The sequence below is a fragment of the Macaca fascicularis genome, chromosome 1 (assembly GCF_037993035.2).
Source record: "Macaca fascicularis isolate 582-1 chromosome 1, T2T-MFA8v1.1".
NCBI classification, from domain to species: Eukaryota; Metazoa; Chordata; class Mammalia; order Primates; family Cercopithecidae; genus Macaca; species Macaca fascicularis.
In genome coordinates, this window is record NC_088375.1 from 149,085,052 (window position 1) to 149,109,693 (window position 24,642).

The 24,642-nt window shown below is 38.8% G+C and overlaps 1 protein-coding gene across 4 annotated transcripts in view; it reads left to right on the forward strand.

Annotated features, from left to right (window-relative positions):
- The window catches only part of DDAH1 (dimethylarginine dimethylaminohydrolase 1), a 255,115-nt gene that overhangs the window by 17,314 nt on the left and 213,159 nt on the right, over positions 1 to 24,642 (forward strand). Inside the window, exon 3 of one of the 4 annotated variants that reach the window (XM_065519361.2) lies at positions 18,341 to 18,474. The exons of the other annotated variants lie outside the window; for them this stretch is intronic. The gene's annotated coding sequence lies outside the window, so the exon portion shown is untranslated. The remainder of the gene's footprint in view (positions 1 to 18,340; positions 18,475 to 24,642) is intronic. 4 annotated transcript variants of the gene reach the window in all.

The window sequence follows — 24,642 nt, forward strand, 5'->3', positions numbered from 1 at the left end:
TGTAGTGGCAGACAGTTCTCTGATCTCCATCATCACACCTAACATGTACCATTTTAACCGTGACTTTAATTTTAATTTTAAACATGACTTTAATTTTAAATGTGACTTTCTCCCCAATAAGAACCTTGAGAGAATATCTTGGTACTTAACATAATGTAATACACTAGATTCTTAATATCTGTGCAAGAGACAGCAGTAGGATATGAGGGAGGAGAGAATAAATGAAAAACGAGGCCCAGAGACATTTAGCATCATGTCTGTGGCCACACAACTAGTTAGGGATAGGATAGAACTAAAGTAGCTCTTCTATAAGGTTGGTGCAAAAGTAATTGCACCAAGATTGGAACCCAGATAGTCAGATATAGAGTCTATATGTACATTACTTTTGCACCAACCTAATAGTTCTGAAGTAGTGTTTTTCTTTTTACAACATCTGTATTTTTTATCTCTTTGGATCTCAGTTCTCTAGCCATAGTATACTAATTTTTATAAATTATAGTTAACACCCTTACAGTGCTTGCTATTTTCCTGGTACGTTTTTAAGTGCTTTCAATATATTAATTCATTTGATCTTCCTAATAACTCTATGAGGTAGGCACTATTTTCCCTACATTACAGGAAACTACAATACAAAGATATTAAGCAACATGCTCACAGTCATATGTCTGGTAAATGGTCAAGCTGAGATTGGAACCCAGATAGTCAGATACTAGAGTCTATATGTAAACCACTATGATACACTCCCTGAAATGGAATGACATTATCTTTTTTTTAAAGTCATATGAGGAAAAGTGAACAAATATTTAATGATGTAGAATAACATAATATTGATTTTATTACACAAAAAATATACTTTTTAAAAATTTCAGTTAATTTTGTGTTAAAGATGCTCATTAATTTGTTTACTTTCCATCAAAAAATGTTGAATCAATAGGAAAAAATCCTTAATGTTTATACATTAATATTAATTAGAGACAAATTAAAGATACAACACATACTTTTTCAAAATAGGTTGCCAGGGTTCTTATAAGCAACAATCAGTTCTGTCAGAATTGATACTTAGTTTCTCCAAAGGATTTAAGCATGGTTCTTTTTATTATTTTCTATATAGTTCCAATGTAAAAATCATTCTAATGCTACTTATTTTTTTAATTGACTGCTTTGGGGTTTGCAATATGCATTGTTAAACTTACTGGTCTTTCTTCAAATGTATTAGACTACTTCATATATAATGTAAGAACCTTACAATAATATATTTTCTTTTTCCCCAAGAGTCTTTGTGCTATTGCATCATACATTGTACCTGTATATATGTTACAAACGCCATACTTCATTGTAAATATTTTTGCTTTAATTATCTTTTAAAGAAAAGTATTTCATATTTACTCACATGTTTGTCATTTCTGACATTCATTATTCCTTCGTATAGATCCAAATTTCTCCCATATGATTTTTGTTTTACTGGAGGAACTTCTTTGAACATTTCTTATAGTTCAGGTCTGCCAACAATAAGTTCTATCTGCTTTTATTTTTCTAAAACAGTTTTTATGTTGCCTTCATTTATGCAGAATATTTTTGCTGGGTTTGGAATTGTAGATTGACAGGCTTTCCTCTCCCCTGCCTCTTTTAGCATGTTAAAGATGTCGTTCCATTGTCTTTTTGCTTTCATGTTTCTGACAAAAAGTCTGCTGTTTATTTCATCTTGATTACTCTGTAGGTAATCTCTTTTTCTTCTGGCTGCTTTTGATATTTTCTCCTTACCACTGGTTTTTCAATGATTTGTCTTGGTGTCATTCATTTTTATCCTACATGGGATTTAATTAGATTCCTGGATCTGTGGGTTTATTCTTTTTATCAAATTAGGAAAGTTTCTCACCATAATTTATACTTGTTCTGTCCTCCTACTTCTCTCCATGTGAGAATTCAAGTTTGCACCTGACTTCACTTTGACTAGTAGAGAGCCCTCAGTGACATCCTAGGTCATTCAGTAGAGACACCAGTAGAGTCACATCTTAGTAGTAGGACTGAACTATCTCCTGAGTGAAAGTTATTCTAGACTTGCCCTAGAAATGTATTAAAATAGGCATCAAATGGGTCAAACTGATCTACATGTAATTAAACTACTTGCCAAGACAAAGCTCAATACTATTTAAGGAATGACAACAAATCCCCAACTCAACAACATAATAGCCATAATACTCAGCTTTCAGTTAAAAATTACTGGATATACCAAGAAGCAAGAAAATGTGATCCAAAAAAGGAAAAAAAATCAATCAATAGAAGCAAACTTAGAAATGACAGAGAAAATGAAATTAGAAGGTAATAACATTAAAACAACTATTATAGCTATGTACAAGTATTTGAAGTAAAACATAATGTGATGAGAAGTGAAAATCTTTTTTTAAAGAATCAAATAGAACTTCTAGAGATGAAGAGTATAACATCTAAAATGAAGATTTCACTGGATGAGTGTCGAAGCAGATAAGACTCTGCAGAAGAAAAGACCAGTGAACATGAGGGCATAGCAAATTAGAATATATCCAAAATGAAGCACACAGAAAAAGGCTGAAAACAAAAATGAACAGAGCTTTTTGTCTTATGGAATAATAACAAGCAGTGTAACACATGCAAATACAATCACATTCTGAGATACGGGGCATTAGGACTCTAATACATGAATTTGGGGTTGGGGAGATACAACTGAGCCCGTAACACTAAGTTTGGTTCTTCTCTTTAAATTTTTCATGCATGTTACAGTGAAAGAAAGCTGATTTCTTTACTTTCCAAGCATAGGTTTTGGATCCAAAAGTGTCTGCTGTTGAATTTTGGCTCTCTCACTTAAGAGCTGTCCAACTTTGAACAAGGTATCTGGCCTTGCTACACTTCAGTATCCTCATCTCTCAAATGGGGATGGCACAAGCACATATCTCATAACATTATTGTAAGCATTCAATTATTTAATTGATGCAGAACACACAGAATAGTGCATGTCACATAGCCATACACTAAGTGCTCAATAAAGATTAGCTGTTATTGTTATATCAAATTATCTCATCTATGTAGCTATTTAACACTGTACTTAACACGGGAGATATAGTGATAAATGCAAAGGATAGTTCCTGTCTTCACTGAAGAGAGATTTTCCCCTGGATCTAGACTTTGGTCTTATTTTTGGTAAGGAAGCTTTTATTCTTTTCTTTTCTTTTCTTTTCTTTTCTTTTCTTTTTTTTTTTTTTTTTTGAGACAGAGTCTTACTCTGTCACCCAGGCTGGAGTGCAGTGGCATAATCTTGGCTCACTACAGCCTCTGCCTCCTGGGTTCAAGTAATTCTCCTGCCTCAGCCTCCTGATTAGCTGGGATTACAGGTGCCCACCACCACGCCTGGCTAATTTTTGTGTTTTTAATAGAGACGGGATTTCACCATGTTGGCCAGGCTGTTCTAGAATTCCTGACCTCAGGTGATCAGCCCGCCTTGGCCTCCCAAAGTGCTTGGATTACAGGCGTGAACCTCTGCGCCCAGCCACTTTTATTCTACTTTTAAAAATTCTGTATAGAAATACTTTTCTAAGGGATACTGAACAGTCGAAGGATGTTTGATCTCTCTGAATTCCCTCATTGAAAGCATTGATTCTTATTATACATGGTTTGTAGATTTAGGAAGATGTAAACTCTGAAAGAAACTTGAAAGTAATAAATCCTGTATCTCCTTTATGATTATGTCTCCTCTTTTTCTACCCCTTAAACAACACACCCCCCCCCCCTTTAGCTGTGCTGGACACATTATCTAATTCCATGTGCCCAAATTCTGCATCTAGATAATGTTGTCTTGTGACAGTGTGGTATCTACCTCATTAAGCAGTCCTTCTAGAATGCTTTGATGACTAAAAATACAGATGACGTGACCTTCGTACACCCGCTGTCTCACCCACATGTAGGAACATGTGCTTTGGGTACATTTTCAAGCAAGGACTTGTGCTGACCTACCTCATACATTAATCCTAGCTGTAGTAATACTTTGGGAAAGGAATATGATCCCAAAATAACCACCAGGAGAAGAGAAGCATGTCATGAAAGGTCATGGCAATGAGGCAGAGGATGTTGGACAGAAGTGTTCTAAAAATAGAGAGTAAGAGATCAAAGAACCAGCAGTAATGAGGAACCTTTTTTGGCTTTGGTTCCCAAGAGAAGGAGGAGGAGAAGGAGGAAGAGGAGAAGGAGGAAGGGGAAAGGAGAAGGAGGATGAGGAGGAAGAGGAGGAGGCAGCTGTGGCTGCAGCAGCACTCCCCAGCCTGCTCGTGCCTTCTGTTCTACCCGCCACTCATACCCATGTTGCGGAAATGCAGGGTAGGGAGGATGGTTAGCACATTTTCCTGTCCTGGGTGCTGACTGCCTTTAAATTATTTTGATGGAAAGTATATTTATATAATGCTTAAAAACATGTCAAAATAAGAAACATGGAGAATTTTACCTTACTGCCATATTGCTACTATTGCAAAGAAGACCTAAACATTTTGGATCAAGAATCCTTAATTGCAGCTTTTTTTCTGGACCAGACCTTTAGGTTTTACCGGTTCAAATTGACTTTTTGTTGTCTTCCCAAACTGTACCTGATGATTAATTGTGAGTGTTTGCAGAGCCAAGCACTGAGCTTTTGTGCATTAATGAGAAGTTGGGTCAATCAGCCACTCTATATATTCTGTAGGCATGGGTATGGGCGTATCTGCTGCAGGTAAAGAAATTTATATCTTAGATATGCTGTTCAATCCTTCCCCTACAAATATAGCTTTGACAATAATGAGGCGGGTAGATGAGGATGTGTTAAAAGCACAGGACTCTTGAAGGAATTTTTGGCAGATGATTGTGTGTATGTGTTTCTGTTCATGTATGAACACAATATAGTAATTCCATACAGTAGGGAATTTAAAATGAATCCCATAACCTTCCTAAAGGACAATTTCCTCAATAGTAAACTAAACTTATTGACACTTGGCTGACACACAATAAATATATGGAAGTGCTTGCCGACTATACAATGCTGTACAAATGTTCCTTAAATCATGTGGTTGTCAGAGAACCAGTCTGTATGTTCAAGCCGAATCCACTATCTCCTATTCAAGGAGGTTTCTTTCTTTTTGTTCATTCCAAAACTATTTACTGTGCCACTCCAGTGTGCAAGGCACTATGCCAGGCGCCAAGAAGCATTTAAAGATGAATCATACCCAGATCCTGCCCTCAAAGAACTTAGGATATAAGGAGGCAGATAAACTTCTGAAAAATGCTCTGCTTGGTTTCTCTAATTTAGCTTCAAACGATGTCATAACTGAGCATAATATGACATTTAAAAAGGGACTTAGCACTCCCTGTTAAATGTTTAAATAACAATGTACATGTTAATTAGTATGCATTTGCCTGTTTATAGACTTATTAACATATATGCTAGTAGTCAAGAATACCGAGAAATGCCTGTGCAGGCAAAGGTGTCTTGATTCAGGACAGGCAGTGTGAGGTACTGCAGTGATTAGCGATGACTGACAGTGCACTAATCACAGCCCTTGTTGAAAATCAGTCTTCATTAGGCTCCCCAAACCAAAACTGACCCAAAAACAATTGATTCTTTCTGGCTTTAAAGCCAATTTCTCCATTTGTTTTGGTTTGAGGCTTTTCAAGGCTGAATCCATGTGTGAAAGGCCCTTTTGTTTAATATTTTAGTTGCAATGTAGTTAATAAATCCTTGACTTTATTCTAAAAGTAGAGACAAAGTTAAGACTTCTCCAGGAGACTGAGGAATCTTAATATTTACACGAGGGAAATATGCACAGTTATAATCCTGAAAATTATGCAATTTCCAGTCATTTGAAAATCACCACAAAATCTTATTCTTGTAAAAAGCTAGCTTAAAGCACATTCTCAGTCAGAATTCTGGCTTTAAAAATATTCCTTGAATAAGAATACTAGAGGTCTTTGGAAAGTATAGGACATGATACTGATCTCTTCCCCCAGTAAAAGAAAGCTGCTTTAGAGATTAAAAAACAAAAAACAAAACAAAAAAAACCTTACAATTTCCTTTTTAGGAAAACTACGAGGGCCTGTACATTGGTCTTGAGCTGGCCTCTCTTTCAGGCATTAATAGATCTAAATCACTGTGAGAGATCTTAAAGATGGTCCTTAAGAAAAAGAAGCTATTGTGAACTCAGAAAAGAGGAATGTTCCATTTAGTGCTCAGAAGAATGGTTGAAAACTAGTGGAGGACATGTGGGTGCTAACATTTAACAAATGAGTTCCACAGAATGGTGTGAAGTGAGAAGTAACACTGTGTGAGCAGTAAGTGTAATCTTCAAGCCAAGATGTCCAGGGCAGGCACAGAGGCCTGAGCTTCCTTATAAACCAAGAGAGACAACTCCCAGCCAGAATCCCCAGAGAGTCCCTCCATGGAGAGTCTGGCAGACTGGCTCCAAGTCTCCAGCCTTTGAGCTCTCCCACTACAATGTTTCAGAAGGAAGGAGAGTCCAGATCACATAGCCAGTTATGTGGCACCTGTGACCCCTTAGTGGCCCATTGCCTCACAGTAAACACTACCACCAATATTGCTGACCATCCACAGATGCAGTGTATTCATACAACAAATATCAAATCTCTAGACTGTACTGTCTATCAGAAATGAAGAATCTATTCATGCCTCTCTCCTCCAATTTGTGCTTCTACAAAGTGCAGTGAGCATCTGCAGGCCTGTGCCTGTCTGCCTGCTGTCTACGGTTAGGTCGGCAATAGTGCCCTTTGCTGGTAGCCTCTGGACCCCCAGTTTCTTCTGGCCTCATCTTCATATTTAGGATCCAAGTCACTCGCTGGTTCTCACCAAGCAACTACATGATTTCAAGAGATCTCAAAAGTTTTAATCTTGAATTGAACAGTGATTTTGACTCTTTCAGAAGACTGGTTAGCTTTAGGAATAAAAAGCAGGGTCAAAAATTCACTCCCTGGCTTTTCCAGTATTTACTGCTGTGTAATAAACTACCCCCAAACTTAGTAACTTAAAACATGGATTTTGTGGGTCAGCAGTTTGGCAAGCCTCCTCTGAGTGATTCTACTGTTCCTCCTGGAGATGACTAAGGTCACTTAGTGGTACCCAGCTGCCAGCTGGGCTGGCTAAGAGGCTCTAAGGTGATTTTACTCACACATCTGGTCCCTTGGTAGGGGTGGCTGGAAGTGTGAGCTCATCTGGGACTATCTATTGGAATACATAATGTGGTCTCTGCAGCACCTTAGTCTCAGGGTGGTTGGATATCTTACATGGCAGCTGCCTCCCCTCAGAGCAAGAATTTCAAGAGAACAAGGAGGAAGCCCTCTTTTTTTCTCATCTAGCCTCAAAAGTCCTGCTGCATTCTGTTGGTTTCAAGCAGTCATAAGGCCATCCCAGATTCAAGGGGAGGGAAGTTAGGCTCCATTTCTTGATGCAATGCTACCTATAGAAGAGCTTAGGAAATTTTGTTGAGGTCATCTTTGGAAAATATAATCTACTTTGGCCTTTAACCCTGTTTTACTTATTTACTGTCCAACTGACTCTGAATACCTGATTCTTGTCCAAGAGTCAGTTATTTTGTCTACTCAAAAGCAAGCTTCTTCCTCCCTTCTCATCTCCCTTCTTTCCTTTCCACCTAATTAAGAGGCCTGCTTCTGAGAAGCTTCCCAGCGACCATCTAAAAGACAAGGCGGAGTTCATGGGTCTTAGCTGGAACCAGCAAGATGATATGGTTCAGAGGAAGATATAATCATGATGAGAAGAATTAAGGGAGCTTCCTTGAGGAAGTGGCCATTATGCTGGACTTTGATGGACAAGTAGAATTTGATACATTGAGAATAGGGGAGAAAGGCATGCCATTCCTACGTGAGCAAAGATACAGCAATGTAGAAAGGAAAGGTATATTGTATGAGGAAAAGCTAAGAGTACTAAAGAATTGGGGATTCAGATTCTGCAGCCATTGAGAAACCAGCTTTTTGAGTTGTGTTTTAAGAAGAAACTCTGAGAGCAGTGTGGAAGATGCACTGGAGAAGTGAGATCATAGAGAAAAAAAGATGACCAGTGTATGTAGGGGACTAGTGTATCCAGGTGAATGGAAAGGAGAGGGCTTTCTTTCTTTTCTGGTCTGTAAGAGAAACAGTAGCCATGACTTTTTCCAGAGATAAAGGCTGAAACTGGTACTATTTATCACTAGGCTTGGGCCTTCTTTCAGCAAAGATTTGTCCAGATGTATTTGGATTGGATATTGGGTAGAACCAGTTATCCTCTTGGGATTTCATCCCACCCCTCGCACACCTTTCCCAGTGAATCCATGCCTCAGCCTCCCTGGAAACCTTCAATTTCTCAAGTCCACTTCAAACTCTTGCCCTAGCTAAGAGGGCCCAGACCCTCAGCTGTTTCTTCCCCAATCCTCTAAACTCTTTGTTGCCACCCCATAGCGATTCGCTGAGCATGCCATGCTCTATCTCACTGCCACATGCTTGCATATGATAATCTCTCTACCTTACTAGCCATCAGTTAACACCCAACTGAAATGTCACCTCTGTGAAGCGTGATGCATAGCCTACTGCCTTCTGATCTCCCAAGATGTTCTCTCTTCTATTGTAACATCTGTCCCATTTTAGCATCATGTGTATTTCATGTTTATTTTGTGGATTAGACTGAGTCCCTTGAAGGAGCAGAATGCCCCTTATCATCTTTGTATCACTAGTATCTCTCATAGGACCTGGCATGGAGTAGGTGATCAGTACATGTTACATGAAGGAGTGAAAGTTGGAACTTCACTTAACTTATATTGGTCTGTGTTTCTGATCTAGAAATCCTAACACTCTGAATGAGCAAGGGGTTGGTTCCATTCTGTGCAAACAGTGGTGGTTAAGTGTGCTCAGAAGAAGCTGGGTTTCTGTTGACATACAGTTACCGAAGTAATCTGGGAAATTAGCCAGTGAAAACCAGCAGATCCCAGAGTAGTAGAGCTCTTTTCACAAACCTTGTTTATTTCTAACAAACCGTTTCCCAGAGGTATCATGAGCAGCCCAATTGCATGTCTCTCACACCCCAGCAACTATTAAATTCGGCAATTCCTTGCCTGGTTTCAGAGTGCAGAACAGCCCTGTGTAGTCCCCTGGAGCCTGACATTCATGAGTAGTTTAGATCATTGTCAACTTCTGTGGTCACCTTTTAAAAGCTAAGGTCATACATTCATAAACTCCTTCCTGACATTGTGTGGATAATAGCAGGTAACTCAGCTTATACATAGACTAAGCCCTGAAGAATGCTCCGTGGGCAGAGCTCAGCTTACTTGAGAGAACTTTGTTTGCACAAGGTTTCAGAACTTGGGTAGAGAAGATGTTTTTGTTTTTACCAAGAACTCTGCCATGAACAGTTTTATATAATGGAGTCGGTGCTAGCAAGTTGTTGCTGCTTTCAAATGGCTAGAGCAGATAGATGACACATCTGCCTTTTTAAGCCTCAAGTTAATACATATGTGCTCAGGGAGAGCCTCTAAATTGTGTTTTGTTTTGCTCTTTATTACTTACTTGGGTTATTCACTGGGCTTATTAAACAATGGTCTGTAAAGGTGCAACATTTTGCATCTTCCTGACTAAAATGTTTGACTTAATTTTACCCATTAACACCCATGTTGCCTCTCTCACCTAATTTCAGTTTCAGATATTTTCACCTCTGACACATTTATGAAAATGACAATTTTTAAAACATACCAATCGATTATGGGCAATTCATCACAACACCAAATAATTCTCCCCTATAGCTATCCTTTAAGGATGGAGCTCCCTATTTTGTTTAAGAATCACCAAGAGTAGTTCATGAGGTGGGTGAAGGGAGAGGGGCCTTTGCAGTGGACATGATTGGCAGCCTCATGCTACCACTGCTCCATTGACCAGAACCTCTCTGGGCCTCATCTTTCCTTTGGATGAAACCCTCATCACAGATTTGGTACAGATTGAATGATGTAGCCCTTAGAAGAGTCTCAGCAAAGATTAATTTCTGTCCTTGTTTCCTAGACAGGTCAGTAGGTCTTGGGAGGGGCAAAAGGAGCAGAAACTTTATAGAGTTAGGAAACAGTGGTAGTTGGGCATATCTAGAATTAGAATATATAAATATGTAAATATAATTCAATTGACAGTAATTTGACTTGCAATTTCCCAGGAACACATCTACTATACCAGACATGCTGAGGATTTTATGACTCTGTAGCTACATTTAGTCACCATTTTAAAGAGCCCCTTGGCAGTATAGATTCTCTAGCATCATTGAATATTCTATTATGGAAATTAAAGTTCTGGAAGAGCTCTGGGTTCCAGTGAATGGATCCCCAGCCAAAGTGTCAGTGATATAAAACTTGTCCACTTATATTTACAAATGATTACTTAATCACTCTTCCAAGGTGAGAATAAACTCATTCTACTGAAATTTAATGTATATGATTGAATGAGAAATAAGAGATTAACTCACATAAATTAATGCTGAATATTTTCAGAATATCTTCTTCTCTTAAAGCTCAAAGACACTCTCTATTCTCTTAACTTCCTTTCTTCATCACTGATTGAAGTTTTAAAAACGTTTGTAATTTTAAAATGTGAATTCAGCACAAAAACCATAAATATTTGTCAGGATATCCAAGAGCCAGGCTTACAGAAAGCAAGAGAAAAGATAACAGCCCTTGATGATGGAAGCAGAGACGACCAGGTGCCTTCTGTGTCCACTTCATGGTCTACATCTAACACAAGAGGTCTAGATGAGTGGTATGGTCCCTGAGCAGCGGCATTAGCATTCCATGGGAACTGTGAATAATGTCAATTCCCAGGCCTCTTTCCAGATGTATTAAATGAGAAACTGTGGGAGAGGGGTTCAGCAACTCTTGTTTGAACAAGCACTCCAGGTGGTTCTGAGGATGATAAAGTTTGAGAACCTTTAGTCTAGAATGAATTTTGAAGAATAGAAGGACGTAACATTTAGAGTGGTATAGCTTAATAAAAATTTTCTTCCATGCTGAAAGAGAGACAAAAATACTTAGCAGTCTGTACAGTGCTTAGATAATATGGCTTTTGACTAAAAAGCTTTATGAGGACCCATACTTTCATATAGAGAGACAGTTTTAGGAAGAATCTCAAAAGTTCACTTTTCGTAGCCTACCACATAATACAAAAATGTTTCAACTGCCCAATTTGAGTTCTAGCCTAACTCTTTTCTGTGGAACCCGTTCCACGAAATATTTAAAAAAATTATGTAGAGCAGGAGTTCGATGCCCAAATATTTTCAGGGTACCCCAGGCTACGCAAAATGAAAAAGGTTATCTTGCTAAGTCTTATAATAAGGGGACCTGTTTAATTTTGTGTGATCCAGTGCTCTGGAGGACTTCTCAGAGCTTACACCATGGAATGTAATTATGAATCTCCAAAAGAGGATATTCATTTTTGTGTATAGTGGCTCTTTTAGTTTGCGGTGTTCCTCAAACTTCTGTGAAGCATCTCTTAAGACCAGAATTCTGCAGAATCCATTTTGGGAAATGCAAATCTAAATTACAGAATGATAGAATTTCTGACTTGGAGCTATTCCTAGGGATCAACCAGTTGAGTCCCTTACTTCTGAGCACCTGGCTGGCTGAAAGTCAAAGTGAATTATTCTGAAGCTATTCTTTATCTATAGTTTGTGTTGTTACTAACCCTTGCAGATACGAGAATCTTCTTTAAACATAAAATTTTATGGATAAACACCCACCCCTTACACCTGTGTACATGGATGAAAATAGGTAAAATGTTTTACACTGGTTAATTAAAAAGTGACCTAATGTTGGGTAATTATAGTACAGGCTTTGGCGTCAGATGCCAGCTCCATTATTTATACCAGTAAAACTAAAGGGTGAGTTAGTTAAACTCTTCAAATATCAGTTTCTTATCTCTAAAATGTGAATAACAATTATACCTACCTCCTGAGTGCTAATGAGAGTTAAACAAATGATCTCTGTAAATGTTCAATAATGTTAGCCACTGTTTTTATTGCTTGATTAAAATATACATAATGAACAAAAGTTACAACAAAATTCATAATGCTTTTAAAGAATTTGTATTTTATTAAGTCAAATATATTTCTCCACGTGGATTTGAAAAAAGGCATTGCATATAAGTGTAAGATTTATTCTACAATGTTTGATATGCAAATTAATTTGCAGATCCTTAGCAAAAGCAGCAACATTTGGGGTTTACAGACTGTAGGTTAAGAACCAATGGCCTGTGTCAACTTATTTTATCTAAAAATAGGCTGTCTTTTTTTTAAAACATTCATTTCAGGAGAGAGCCCTCAGCCTTCTCTGTTCTGTTCTTCCTGTGTTTAAACTCCCTTGCAGTTAATTTTTTACAGGTCTCTCGGGGCATGTTCAAAATCCATTTCCTCTGGTCTCATCTTCTGCAGACCTAGATGGCCGGTCGGCATCTTCCTCACAGGAATATTTTATTCAGAGTAAAAGCTCTTCCTAAAGAAACCTCTCTATCAATCAATTGCTATCAATCAATTTTGTGCCCAGTATCTGAGTAGACATCTTTAGATAGACAGAGCTGTTAAACCACTTTTGTCACTTCAAGGAACTTATGATGCAGTTGAGGGAATGCAGTCATAGAGAGTATTCAAATGCTATCCTGATGGTACTGGTTGAAAATGCGCTTGATGTTCGGCAAAGGACAAAATCAATGTGGGAGAGTCTTTGTGAAGCCCTGTGGAGGCAAAAGCGTATTTAGTGCAAAAACACTGAATAAGGGGTCAGGACTAAGGTTCTAATTTAGGTTTCCAGACTTTGAATCAAACTCACTATATGGCCCTGGGACAGTTTCAACTTCTCTAGATCTTAGTTTTCTTATCTGTAAAATGGATGATTGGATTAGGTTCTGCCTGGTGCCAACCTCTGGTAGAAAACCTTTATCCACAATGCGCATTCTCATGTTGAATGCTCACACAGCCCTTTGACATAGGTACTATTAGTAGCCCCATTTTTGAAATGAGGACATTGAGGCTCAGTGAGGTTGCTAACCTGCTAACACATAGCTGGTGAGTGGTGGTTCCAGTACTCTTATCTGAGTGTTCTCCACTCTGGCCTCTTTCGCTCTTAACCACAGGCCAAATTTCTCCTCTGAGAGAATGGGAAAAGGTTTGAGCTGGACTTTTTGAGATGGATGAGGGCAGAGATTGAGTTACACTGTGGGTCTAACTCAGTCCCCAGAGTACAGGGTAATTTATAGTGCAGCTCCCTCCCTGAATCCCAGAAAGCCTATAATATGAAGTTATTTCTGTCCCCAAACACCAGTGTTATTATAGAGATCAGCTGAACATGGGGTTAGTTTATTGCTTATTCATTAACCTTTTCTTCTTTGTTTATTTCTTCTTCTTTTTTTAATCCTTCAGTAGTTTTTTTAGTTGCTTTTTTCTAAGTTCTCCTTAATTTCTCAAATAAAGCTCTGCCTATTGTCATGTAAACAGAAAGACTATTTTCTCCCCACCTCTTACAAATCATAAGCCTGTAATTACCAGTTTAATATCATATTTAAATTTTTAATAAAAGAGTGACTGTATTTACTTCCATTTGCTTCTATTCTAGTAAGGATTTAGAGCTATTCTGTATGTTCTATATGTGACTTTTATCTCTAGTTAGTGTTGTTTGCCTTCTGTTCTTGCATGATCTGCCTTGAATCTGACAGTTGAGAGATGGAGGAGCCAACAATAATGTCTTAGTTCATTTTGTGCTGCTGTGACAATACCACAACCTGGGGAATTTATAATGAACAGAAACTTACTAGCTCACAGTTCTGAAGGCTGAGAATTTCAATATCAATACCGAGCTCACATCTGGCCAGTGCCCTTTTGCTGTATCATCCCATGGTAGAAGGTGAGAGGGCTAGAGAGACAAAAGGAGGCCATGCTTGTCCATTTATAAGGAACCCACTCCCAAGATAACTCCTGAGAAAACGGCATTAATCCATTCATGAGGACAGAGCCACCATGGCCTAATCACCTCTTAAAGTTCCTACCTCTTAAAGGTCCTACCTCTTAATACTCCTGCAATAGCAATTAAGTTGCCAACACATGGTTTTTTTGGAGACACATTCAAATCACAGCAAATAGTAGTCATAAGCTTGTACTCAGCGTTTACTTTGTTTTAGATACTATTCAAGGTGTGTTATATTCAATCTTCACAACCACCCCAGAAGTTTGGGACTATTGTTGCTCCCATTTTATGAGCAAGAACATTGATTCAAATAAGAAAGTTGACATGCCAGTGCCAAAGTTACATAGTCAGTCATTTGGCAGAAGCCAAGTCAAACTCAGGGAGTTTGGCACCAAAATCTAAACCCACACACTTGAGACTAGACTTTTGCCTCCTCAGAAGGAAAGAAGTGGGCAATGCATGGGAAGATCAGTTTCTTCTTCTCCCCACCCCCTCCCTCTCTATCTCCTCCTCCTCCCACCTTCTCCACCATTTCTGCCTCTTCTTCTACTTTAGAATGAACTGATTTAAATGGAATTTATTTGACCAACACAAGAAGATTAATTACTTAGGCTAGGAGAAAATTAGGAGGAGGAGAAGGAAATTAAGAAAGGGAACATTTTGGATATACATTTGCCTCTCATATACACCTCTTTCCAAATGGAGAGCTGTTTCCTGAACAGTTTTCCTAGTGAAAGAGGTCATTCACAGCTAGGGAAGGCAGGCCCCACCACTGCCAGGATGGGCCTGCCACTGCAATTGCAAAATTAATAGCTTACTGCCATTTCTATCACGTTTTAATAGTTGAAAGAATAAGAATTGATCCTTATCTTTAAAAAAGCAAGAAGGGCTTCAGGAAATTACTCCCTTCATCTTATCACCTCTGCTGTGCCTTATTGTCATGATACAATCATGTGTCTGATATTTTCTTTTCCTCTGCTAATAGCAGGGCTTTAAATTATTAAAGGAGAAGAATGTTGACCCTCTGCTTTGCTGCTTCTCCCTCTGTGCTTTGAGAGTTGGTTGACTCTTTCAGCTTCTTTCCCTCTGCCTTAGAAAGGCTCATTTTCTGTTGGGAGTCACGTCCTGGCTCTGCTTCATGCCTGTGAGTGTGGAGGGCAGAGTTTGGGCTGCTGAGTGAAGCTGAGGAATGTCTGAGAGGCAGGGGAAGGGGGTTGTTGACTTTACTCAAAATATTTCTTGAAAATATCTCATATAATGTTAGATTTTGCAGCTCCCCTAGCTCTTCTCCAACCCCCCACTTTTAAATAAACATGTAGAGTTATAATTGTATACAGAAGGAGTTAGAAAATGAACCCCACTGTTGCTATCTCCACAGGCATCTGTGCGGGTGTGACAGGGTGAATAGGCCCTTTGGGAATTTTAAGGGGAATCCTCTAGAGCCAAATTCCTCAACCAGGGCAAACTTCCATCAGCTGTGTAAATAGTGTGGCAATGTGTGGAGGCCACGGGCAGTTTCCTGATAGTCAGCTACTGTGCCCAGGTAGTTAAAAGGAGTCGTGTTCCATCCTGAGGTTTGCAGGATGTGAGTTGGGTCTTGTAGTCCCTGATGAGTGTGCAGGTAGAAGTTTCCTTTCCACTTTATTTAGTACTGGGGAAGGCAGCCTGATTAAGACAGGTAGGGCTGGCTGGATGAAACCACACCTAAGAGAAGCCTTCTGGGTATCTGAGTGAAGAGAAAAACTGTGACTGTAAACTGAGGACAGAGTTAGGCTCACTGGCAGGCATTCCTCCCAGCTCAAGAAATTCCTGGGGATGGGAATAGACATTGTGCTCTGGGAGTTCTTATTTAGCAGTTATTTAAAACACAGAGTTAAATGAAATTCAATTCATGTATCTAGTGCCTTTAACTATTCCCCACAACATCTGAAAGAAGTTGGAAATCCTGGAAAGGCTTCCTGTCTCTCAAGCAATGCCACGTGCATGCGCCTAGTTTTTTGCAGCTGCGTTAACCTCAGCTCTTCCCTGTACGGAAATCTGGATGCTTGCCCCGGCTCCTGAATCTAAAGTTGTTTTATTTTTCATTTGCTTATTCTGCAGTGTTCATCACTCTGACATCCAATTTGTTTGTTTAGCTTAAATGAATAAGGATAGAGACAAAACAACTAGGTACAGGCAGTTTTCTATGTACATCAGTGCATAATGCATTCTTGAAAATATGAACAAACCTGCAAGAACCAAATAATTATAAATGGAGTTCTAGTACCAGTGAACCAAAAATACTATAAAATCCCTAAATGCATCGTGTTTTTAGAGGTAGTCTTTAATCATATATTTCCAGCATTGTGTTTGTTCTTTAATGCTTTCCTTTCACCACTAGACCCATGAAATACTGGCTGACATCCAACCATCATCCAATTGAGGCAAAAGTTTATCTGCTTTCGGCTTGCCCACTGTTTTCCATGTTCATCTTAATTGTGTTAAGTTTATGAAACTAAGCCTTCTCATCAACAGTATCAGAATTTATTTTCAGCCCTGCTTTTATAGATGTATTGAATAAAACCCATCAAATTATTCTAATAATTACTTAAACAAGTATTCTAGTACAAAGATGGTACCATGCTGCCCAGACAGAATACCTCTACCAGCCATTGTCCTGTTTTATCATGACCAATTTAAGTGCTTATGTTTCTCCTTTCTTTAAGTGTTCTCCTTTCTTTAACCTATCTAAACCATTCCGGAAATTACCAGATATCAAAATTGCATGCTGTTGTGGAAATGTTTCCTTCAAGTGATCAACTTTTGTCATTGGTCGGTGGTCCAGAGCCACAGGAAATGATGGAAAACAGGGTTGGAAGCAGTGTTTGTTTCCTGTGTACACTGTGAGCAAGTTTGTCTCTTACCAGTCTAGGTGAAGCCTGCCACCCAGGTGGATCTCAGCATTCCCTGTACATGTTGTACAGCAGTTGTTGTTCTCTTCAAAACAATAAAATGTTTGAAATTTTTAAAATTTCAATGTGTTGAACATGTATATAGATAGTTGTGACTGAGAATTTAACTAACAGTAATTCTTGAGATGAAGGAGGAAATAGAAACCAATGGAAGGGTTGAATCATTCTTGTCTTTTGTTATGTCTCCTGGCTCCTTGTGAACATAACCTGGGGATACATAATATTGGACTTCATCTACATCTTAATATCATATAAAAAATCTGAGAAGCATTATAGTAGAATCATTAAGAGCATTGACTTTGAAGGAAAACAGACTTTGGATTCCACTTTCTGGCTATGTGATCTTGGGTGAGTCACTTCACCTTGCTGAACCTCAGTCTCCTCATTTATGAAATTGAGATAGTGATGCCCATCTCTCCAGGTCATTATAAAAAGGAAACATAATATTTTACAAATTTTTGTGAAATCGCCCAGTGTTAGCCAACCAACATAGGTTTGTTTCAAAGATTTCCTTGATGTGGTTTAAAAACCTGTGTTTCTCCTTTTCATCTTTGACATTATTGTCCAATAACAATACTAACCATAGTGGAAAGAGAATGGAGAATGGCAGGAGGTCCTATGTATGAAAGTGTATTTGAGTTGGACAAGGTGGGTCTGAACATTGGTGCCATCACTTTCTCCCTGTTTGTGGGTAGCTTTTTATAAATCAATACATTGGTTGATGGCATGAATAGACAGAAGGCTCTTTCCTTAAAAAGACTGGAAAACCATCCATGTAGCTCTCGAACCCTCACATTTTATCACCATTTATGGTGTTGGGAAATTTTTAGAAATTGAGATATGAGGTGATACAAACCTCATTTTCTTGTGACAGAAATTCCTAGCCAGATATCTGGAAATAGGAGAAGTTGGAGAAGAGGTTTGAGGGACTAGAGAATACTGATTTCCTTAGAATCTAAGCAGTAACAGACTGAGGAAAGACATTTTAAAATCACATAGATTCTGTGCATGTCCAAGCTGCAGCCTTTCAGGAATATTCACTCTTGGTGTCTTTTCAAAGATTATGACATAACAGCAGTTTGTCAGACTCTTCTATGAGTGCCCCATACTTGAAAACACCAGCTTCTTATATGCATTCCCATGTTGTATTATAGACAGTGTTTAGGCCCTGAAGTGAGAAAATCTGGATTAAAATCCAACCTCTTCCATTTATTAGCTATGTGACCTTAGGTGAAAGGATTTTTCAATAATTCTCAGCCTCGGTTTATTCATTTGCAAAGTTTACATATTAATATCCACATCAATAAGTTGTTTTGAGGACTAAATGAGAAAATGTATGTTTTAGTTCATTCAGGCTGCTATAACAAAAATATCATAGACTGGGTGCTATTAACAACATACATTTATTTCTCACAGTCCTGAAAGCTGGGAAGTCCAAGATCAAGATGTCAGAAGATTCAATATGTGGTGATGCTCTGCTTCCTGGTTCATAGATGGCCATCTTCTCCCTGTGTCCTCGCGTGAATGACAGAGCAAAGGAGCTCTCTCAGGTCTCTTTTACCAGGGCCCTAATCTCATTTATGAGGGCTCTAACTTCATGACCTAATCACCTCCCAAAGTCTCCACCTCCATATACCATCACATTGGGAACTGGGTTTCAACAAATGAATTATAGGGGGACACAATATTCAGTCTATAGCAAGGTGTTTAAAATTTTTTGTGAACTCTACCACTCAAACGAAGGGTTTTAGTGATAGATCATCACAGGATTTTGCTATAACCTATAAAACATGAACAAGCAAAAACCCAACACAGCATCATTTACTAATGTCTGAAGTTGCAATACCTGAGAAATACTGTTTTTAAAAAATAACAGTTTCCTATGAAATACTAGGGCCAGGGCCAAGACATATTTAAGGTTCCAGCAACTCCTTCTCTTCCAGGCAGTAGCAAGAACAAAATGACAAAAAAATTTCCATTTTAGCACACAGGACATTTCTTCCATTTGTTATTTAGAAGGATTTTATATTTTTTAAAGCAAGGTGTGCTTAGCCTAAGTGCTTACAGAGAATCCTTCAAAAACATTTTGGATTTAGAAAAGTGCTACTATGCAGGCCCATCAATTGTGACTGGATCATGGCAGAAGAATGAACATCTCTTGAAACATGACATCTCAATTCTTAGCTGAGTAGTGGTGACGTGATTGGTGACTTGACAATAACCGGTATTCATTTGGTCATAATGAATAATAGAGAAAAATCATTCGATGTGTTCTGATTAGTCATCCAAATGATTTTTTTTTTTTTTTTTTTTTTTTAAGATACAGAGTCTCACTCTTTTGCCCAGGCTGGAGTGCAATGGCATGATCTCGGCTCACTGCAACCTCTGCCTGCCAGGTTCTAGCAATTCTCCTGCCTCAGCCTCCTGAATAGCTGGGATTACAGACATGTGCCACCATACCTGGCTACTTTTTGTATTTTTTTAGGGGAGACGGGGTTTCACTATGTTGGCCAGGCTGGTCTTGAACTCCTGACCTCAAATGATCTGCCCACCTCAGCCTCCCAACGTGCTAGGATTACAGGCGTGAGCCACTGCATCCAGCCAAATGATAAATAGTTTTAAAGAGCCTATTATATGCAAGAGGTTGCTGGGCTTTATGGTGGGGATAGGAGGAAAGCATTGGAAGTAGTTGTGCAAAGATGTGTGAATTACAGTCTAGGTCTTGAAGAAGCATACGCTAATGGAGAGAAAGGGTATATGTAACCCTAGCACAAGATACAAAGAGTAGTTTCATACAAGAGTGCAAAATGTACGGTTGTTCAAAGGAATAAGAGGTCATTTTAATTTGGCGAATTAGAAAAGAGTTGACAAAGGAGCAGCTGTTGTGCTAGGCTTTGAAGCCTGGTTGTCTTTGGGCATGTAGAGTAAGGAGGAACTCAGGCATAGCAGAAATCAACGCCAAGGCCCAGGACTGGGTAAATGTAAGGAACATAAAGAGGAAGATAGGGAAATAAGACTAAAAAGTGTAATCTCAGGTCCAAGGAAAAGGGAATATAATATATTGGAAAGATCGTTGACTTAGCTTAAAATGGGGGTGATACTCTATTTACTAGTTTCTAAGATTCACATTTTTTTTTCTCATTTTAGTGTTTTTTAAAATCAAGAAAAATCTTAGTATGTATATTTAATGTAATAATTCTTTATTACTTAAAAAGAGGTTATTGAATCAATGGAATATTCATAATTGATAGAACTATTTTAATATTTCATACTTATAAAATTGATTTCATTTTCAAGGATATAGTATAATACCTACTTTATAAGCTTTTTGGAGAAATAAGTAAAATTATATATGTAAAGCACTGGTCACATAGTGGGCTCCATAAAGTTATTATTTTTATAGAAACAGAGTTGAATTAAGTTTGACAGGCAATGGAGAACTATTGAAGGATTTCAAAAAGAAGAAAGACAAATCAAACTGGGTCGTTAAAATCACCTGCCAGTAATATAAAGAATTGATCGAGGGATGGAACCTATCTGGGACACTTTTACAATAGTCTGGAAAAGAGTTAATGAGGGGTAATTGAGGGGGAGAACTTATGAAAGCGAATGGCATGTGCTTTCCCTTAGGGATGCTTTAGACAGGGCCTGCGAACTGATAAGGGTACAGAAGAGGGAGAAGTGGACATGATTGAGAGAACTGTGCTATTGACAGAAGTCAAAGGTATGGGAGAAGAAACAAATGTGGAAGGAACTGGATATGTTTGATCTGGGAAACACTGAATCCAACTCCAGATGGAGATTAGCCAGGAGGCATTTAGAAATCTGTAACTTTGGCAGGGCGCCGTGGCTCCCACCTGTAATCCACTTTGGGAGGCCGAGACAGGCAGATCACCTGAGCTCAGGAGTTGGAGGCCAGCCTGGCCAACATGGTAAGACCCCATCTCTACTAAAAATACAGAAATTAGCTGAGCATGGTGGCAGGAGCCTGTAATCCCAGCTACATGGGAGGCTGAGGCAGGAGAATCGCTTGATCCCGGGAGGTAGAGGTTGCAAGTGAGCCAAGACTGTGCTGTTGCACGCCAGCCTGGGCAACAAGAGCAAAACTCTGTTTCAAAAAAAAAAGAGAAAGAAAGAGAGAGAAAAAGAGAAAGAAAGAAAGAGAGAGAGAGAAAGAGAGAGAGAGAGAGAAAGAAAGAAAAAGAAAGAAAGAGAAAGAAAGAAAGAAAAGAAAGAAAGAAAGAAGGAAGGAAAGAGAGAAAGAAAGAGAGAGAGAAAGAAAAAGAAAGAGAAATCTGTAACTTCTTTCTAAGAAAGAGATGGGACTAAACATGTAATTTTAGAGTCATTTTCATTTAGGAGGTAATTGAAGCCTTGGCTGCAGATAAGATTTTTAAAGGAAGGGAATAGTGGGGGAAAAGACAAGAGGTTGACGAATGGAAACTCTAGAGGAAAACAACATGCTGTAGATAACTCATTGTAAAGAAAGTAGGGGAACCAGAAAAAGAAGGATTTCAACGTTTGGAACGTTTCTCCAAAGAGAAAAGAAAAGCTGGCCAACAGTGCGGAGTATAATTGATCATGCAGGCACACATTTGTGAGCATAAACACAAATTGGTAGGAACAGAAACCTCTTTCTTTACACACCTGAGTTGCCCTTGAATCTCTCTTTGCATTTGGCTGCCATCTTTTTGCTGTTTTCACTTCTTTCCTTTCTCAGCAATTTCAGAGCCCTTTCATTTTGACCTGCATTTCTGTGGTTGCTTTAGTAGCTTTGAGTTGTTCTTTTTTTCTCCTCCCTTGCCTGTGTACTTGTGGGAAAATGCACAGCACAGGCGATCTGAGGAAGTCCCTTAGGGCAATCCAACACTGATGCTTAAGAATGTCAGAGAAATAAATGAAACCAAGCCCACCTGGGCAAATCATTGAGGTAGGCCCCCGGGTGTTCCCCTTTTAGGGCAATCCAACACTAATAATAATGATACCATATGGTTTAAGATCTGAGTACAGACTTAGCTTGATTCACCTTAAAGTTTCTTGGAAAAGATGCTGCCACCTCTCACATAGAACCTTTCCACTCCTCAGCTTTTGGTACTATCCTGTTGTTTCTCTTTTCATGTTATTTTATGCAGTAATTATTTCTTTCTATACCATACCATTCAGGGTCCTTGAATGAGCTCATGTCCACTGAAACCAGCTTAAAATTTGAGAAAGTTCCTGCATAACTTATGTTGAATGCATTATATACTTGCAGACAGTGGTAGTCTCGTATTTGTTGTAATCACATTTTCATGTGATAATGTATTATACATCAATAGCCTGTTGGCAGTGCACTTAGTTCTAATGTGGGAAACTTGCAGGAACAGATCAGGTATGGATTTTCCTGCTGATGGGGATTGTGATGTCTACATCCAGTACACCGTAAATGCCTGACTCTGTTAATGTGTCGGTTTTAAGTGTAAAAGCAGAATTGGCTTTACACTTAAAAGACAAAGAGAACACACTTATCTGCTTAATGGGTTTTTTTGTTTTTTTGGTTTTTAGTTTCTGTTTTTATAATGGTTTTAATAACTTTTAAAGTGCACTTATTAACTAAATATAATTAATACTTTTAAATGAGAACAATTAAAATACGCCAGGGTCCTAAAGATTATAATTTACTGAGTCTGGGTCAAGACTTGGGCATCTTATTTTTAAGAAGCTTCCCTAATTCTCTAATGTACTTTAAAGTTTAATGATTCCTGTTTGTTTGAAATAAGTTGGAAAACTTAGTCTAAGTAGGGAACTTACTACTATGACTAATAACTATTGCACATAGTTACCCCTGCTCTGCAGCAGGGCTCTAGAACTTATTCTTCCTGTCTAATTGTAATTGTGTGACTGTTGACCAATCTCCCCTCCCCAGCGGCTGATAACTACTGTTCTACTCTCTGCTTCTGAGATAGCAACCTTTGTTTTTTTTGTTTGTTTGTTTTTGTTTTTGTTTTTGTTTTTTTCCCAGATTCCACACATGAGTGAGATCACGCAGTATTTGTTTTTCTGTGTCTGGCTTATTTCACTTAATATGATGTCCTTCAGGTTCATTCATGTTGTTGCATATTACAGGATTATTTTATTGTTATTATTATTATTTTTTGAGACAGGTCCTCGCAGTGTCACCTAGGCTGGAGTGCAGTGATGCAATCTCAGCTCACCACAAGGCTCTCAGGCTCAAGTGATCCTCCCACCTCAGCCTCCTGAGTAACTGGGACTACAGGTGCATGTCACCATACCCAGCTAATTTTTTGTATTTCTTGTAGAGATGAGGTTTTGCCAGGTTGGTCACGAACTCCTGAGCTCAAGCAATCTGCCCACCTCGGCCTCCCAAAGTACTGAGATTATAGGCATGAGCCACTGCACTCGGCTATTCTTGTTTATGACTGAATAGTATTCCATTGTGTGTGTGTGTATATATATATATACACACACACACACACGTATACACACACACATATATATATATACACACACACACACGCATATATACACCACATTTTCTTTATCCATTCATCTGTTGTTGGACATAGGTTGATGTCATAACTCGACTATTGTAAATAGTGTTGCCGTAAACACAGGAGTACAGATATACCTTCATCAGAACTGATTTCATTTCCTTTGAATAATACCCAGTAGTGGGATTTCTGGATCTTATGGTAGTTTTATTTTTAATTTTCAGAGGAACTTCCATGTTTTTTTCCCATGACTATACTAGTTTAGGATCCCACCAAGTGTGTAAATGTACCCTTTTCTCCACATCCTCACCAACACTGTTTTCTTTTGTCTTTCTGATAATAGCCATTTTAACTGGAATGGGTAGTATCTCATTGTGTGTGTGTGTGTGTGCTTTTGTTTGTTTGGTTGGTTTGATTTGGTTTTTTTTGAAAAGGAGCCTCGCTCTGTTGCCAGGCTGGAGTGCAGTGGCACGATCTCAGCTCACAGCAACCTCCGCCTCCCGGGTTCAAGCAATTCTCCTGCCTCAGCCTCCCAAGTAGCTGGGATTACAGGCATGCACCCCCGCACCCAGCTAATTTTTGTATTTTTAGTAAAGACGGGGTTTCACCATGTTGGGCAGGATGATCTTGATCTCCTGACCTCATGATCCACCCACCTAGGCCTCCCAAAGTGCTGGGATTACAGTCATGAGCCACTGCACCCGGCCGGCTTTTTAATTTTTATTTTTTTTAATTTTTATTTGAGACAGAGTTTCACTTTGTCACCCAATCTGGAGTACAGTGATGCAATCTCAGTTCACTGCAACCTCTGCCTCCTGGGTTCAAGCAATTCTCATCCCTCAGCCTTCCAAGTAGCTAGGATTACAGGCACACGCCACCATGCCCAGCTAAGGTTTCACCATGTTGCCCAGGCTGGTCTCAAACTCCTGAGCTCAGGTGATCCGCCCAACTTGGCCTCCCAAAGTAATGGGATTACAAGCACAAGCCACCATACCCGGCCTCATTGTGGTTTTGATTTGGACTTCCCTGATGATTACTGATGCTGAGCATTTCTTCATTGACCTGTTGTCCATTTGTATGTCTTCTTTTGAGAAATGTTTATTAATGCCTTTTGCCCATCTTAAAAATTGGATTATTTGAACTTTTTTTTTTTTGCTGTTGAGCTAAGTTCTTATATATCTGAATATTAACATCTTGCCAGATGTGCAGTTTAAAAATGTTTTCTTC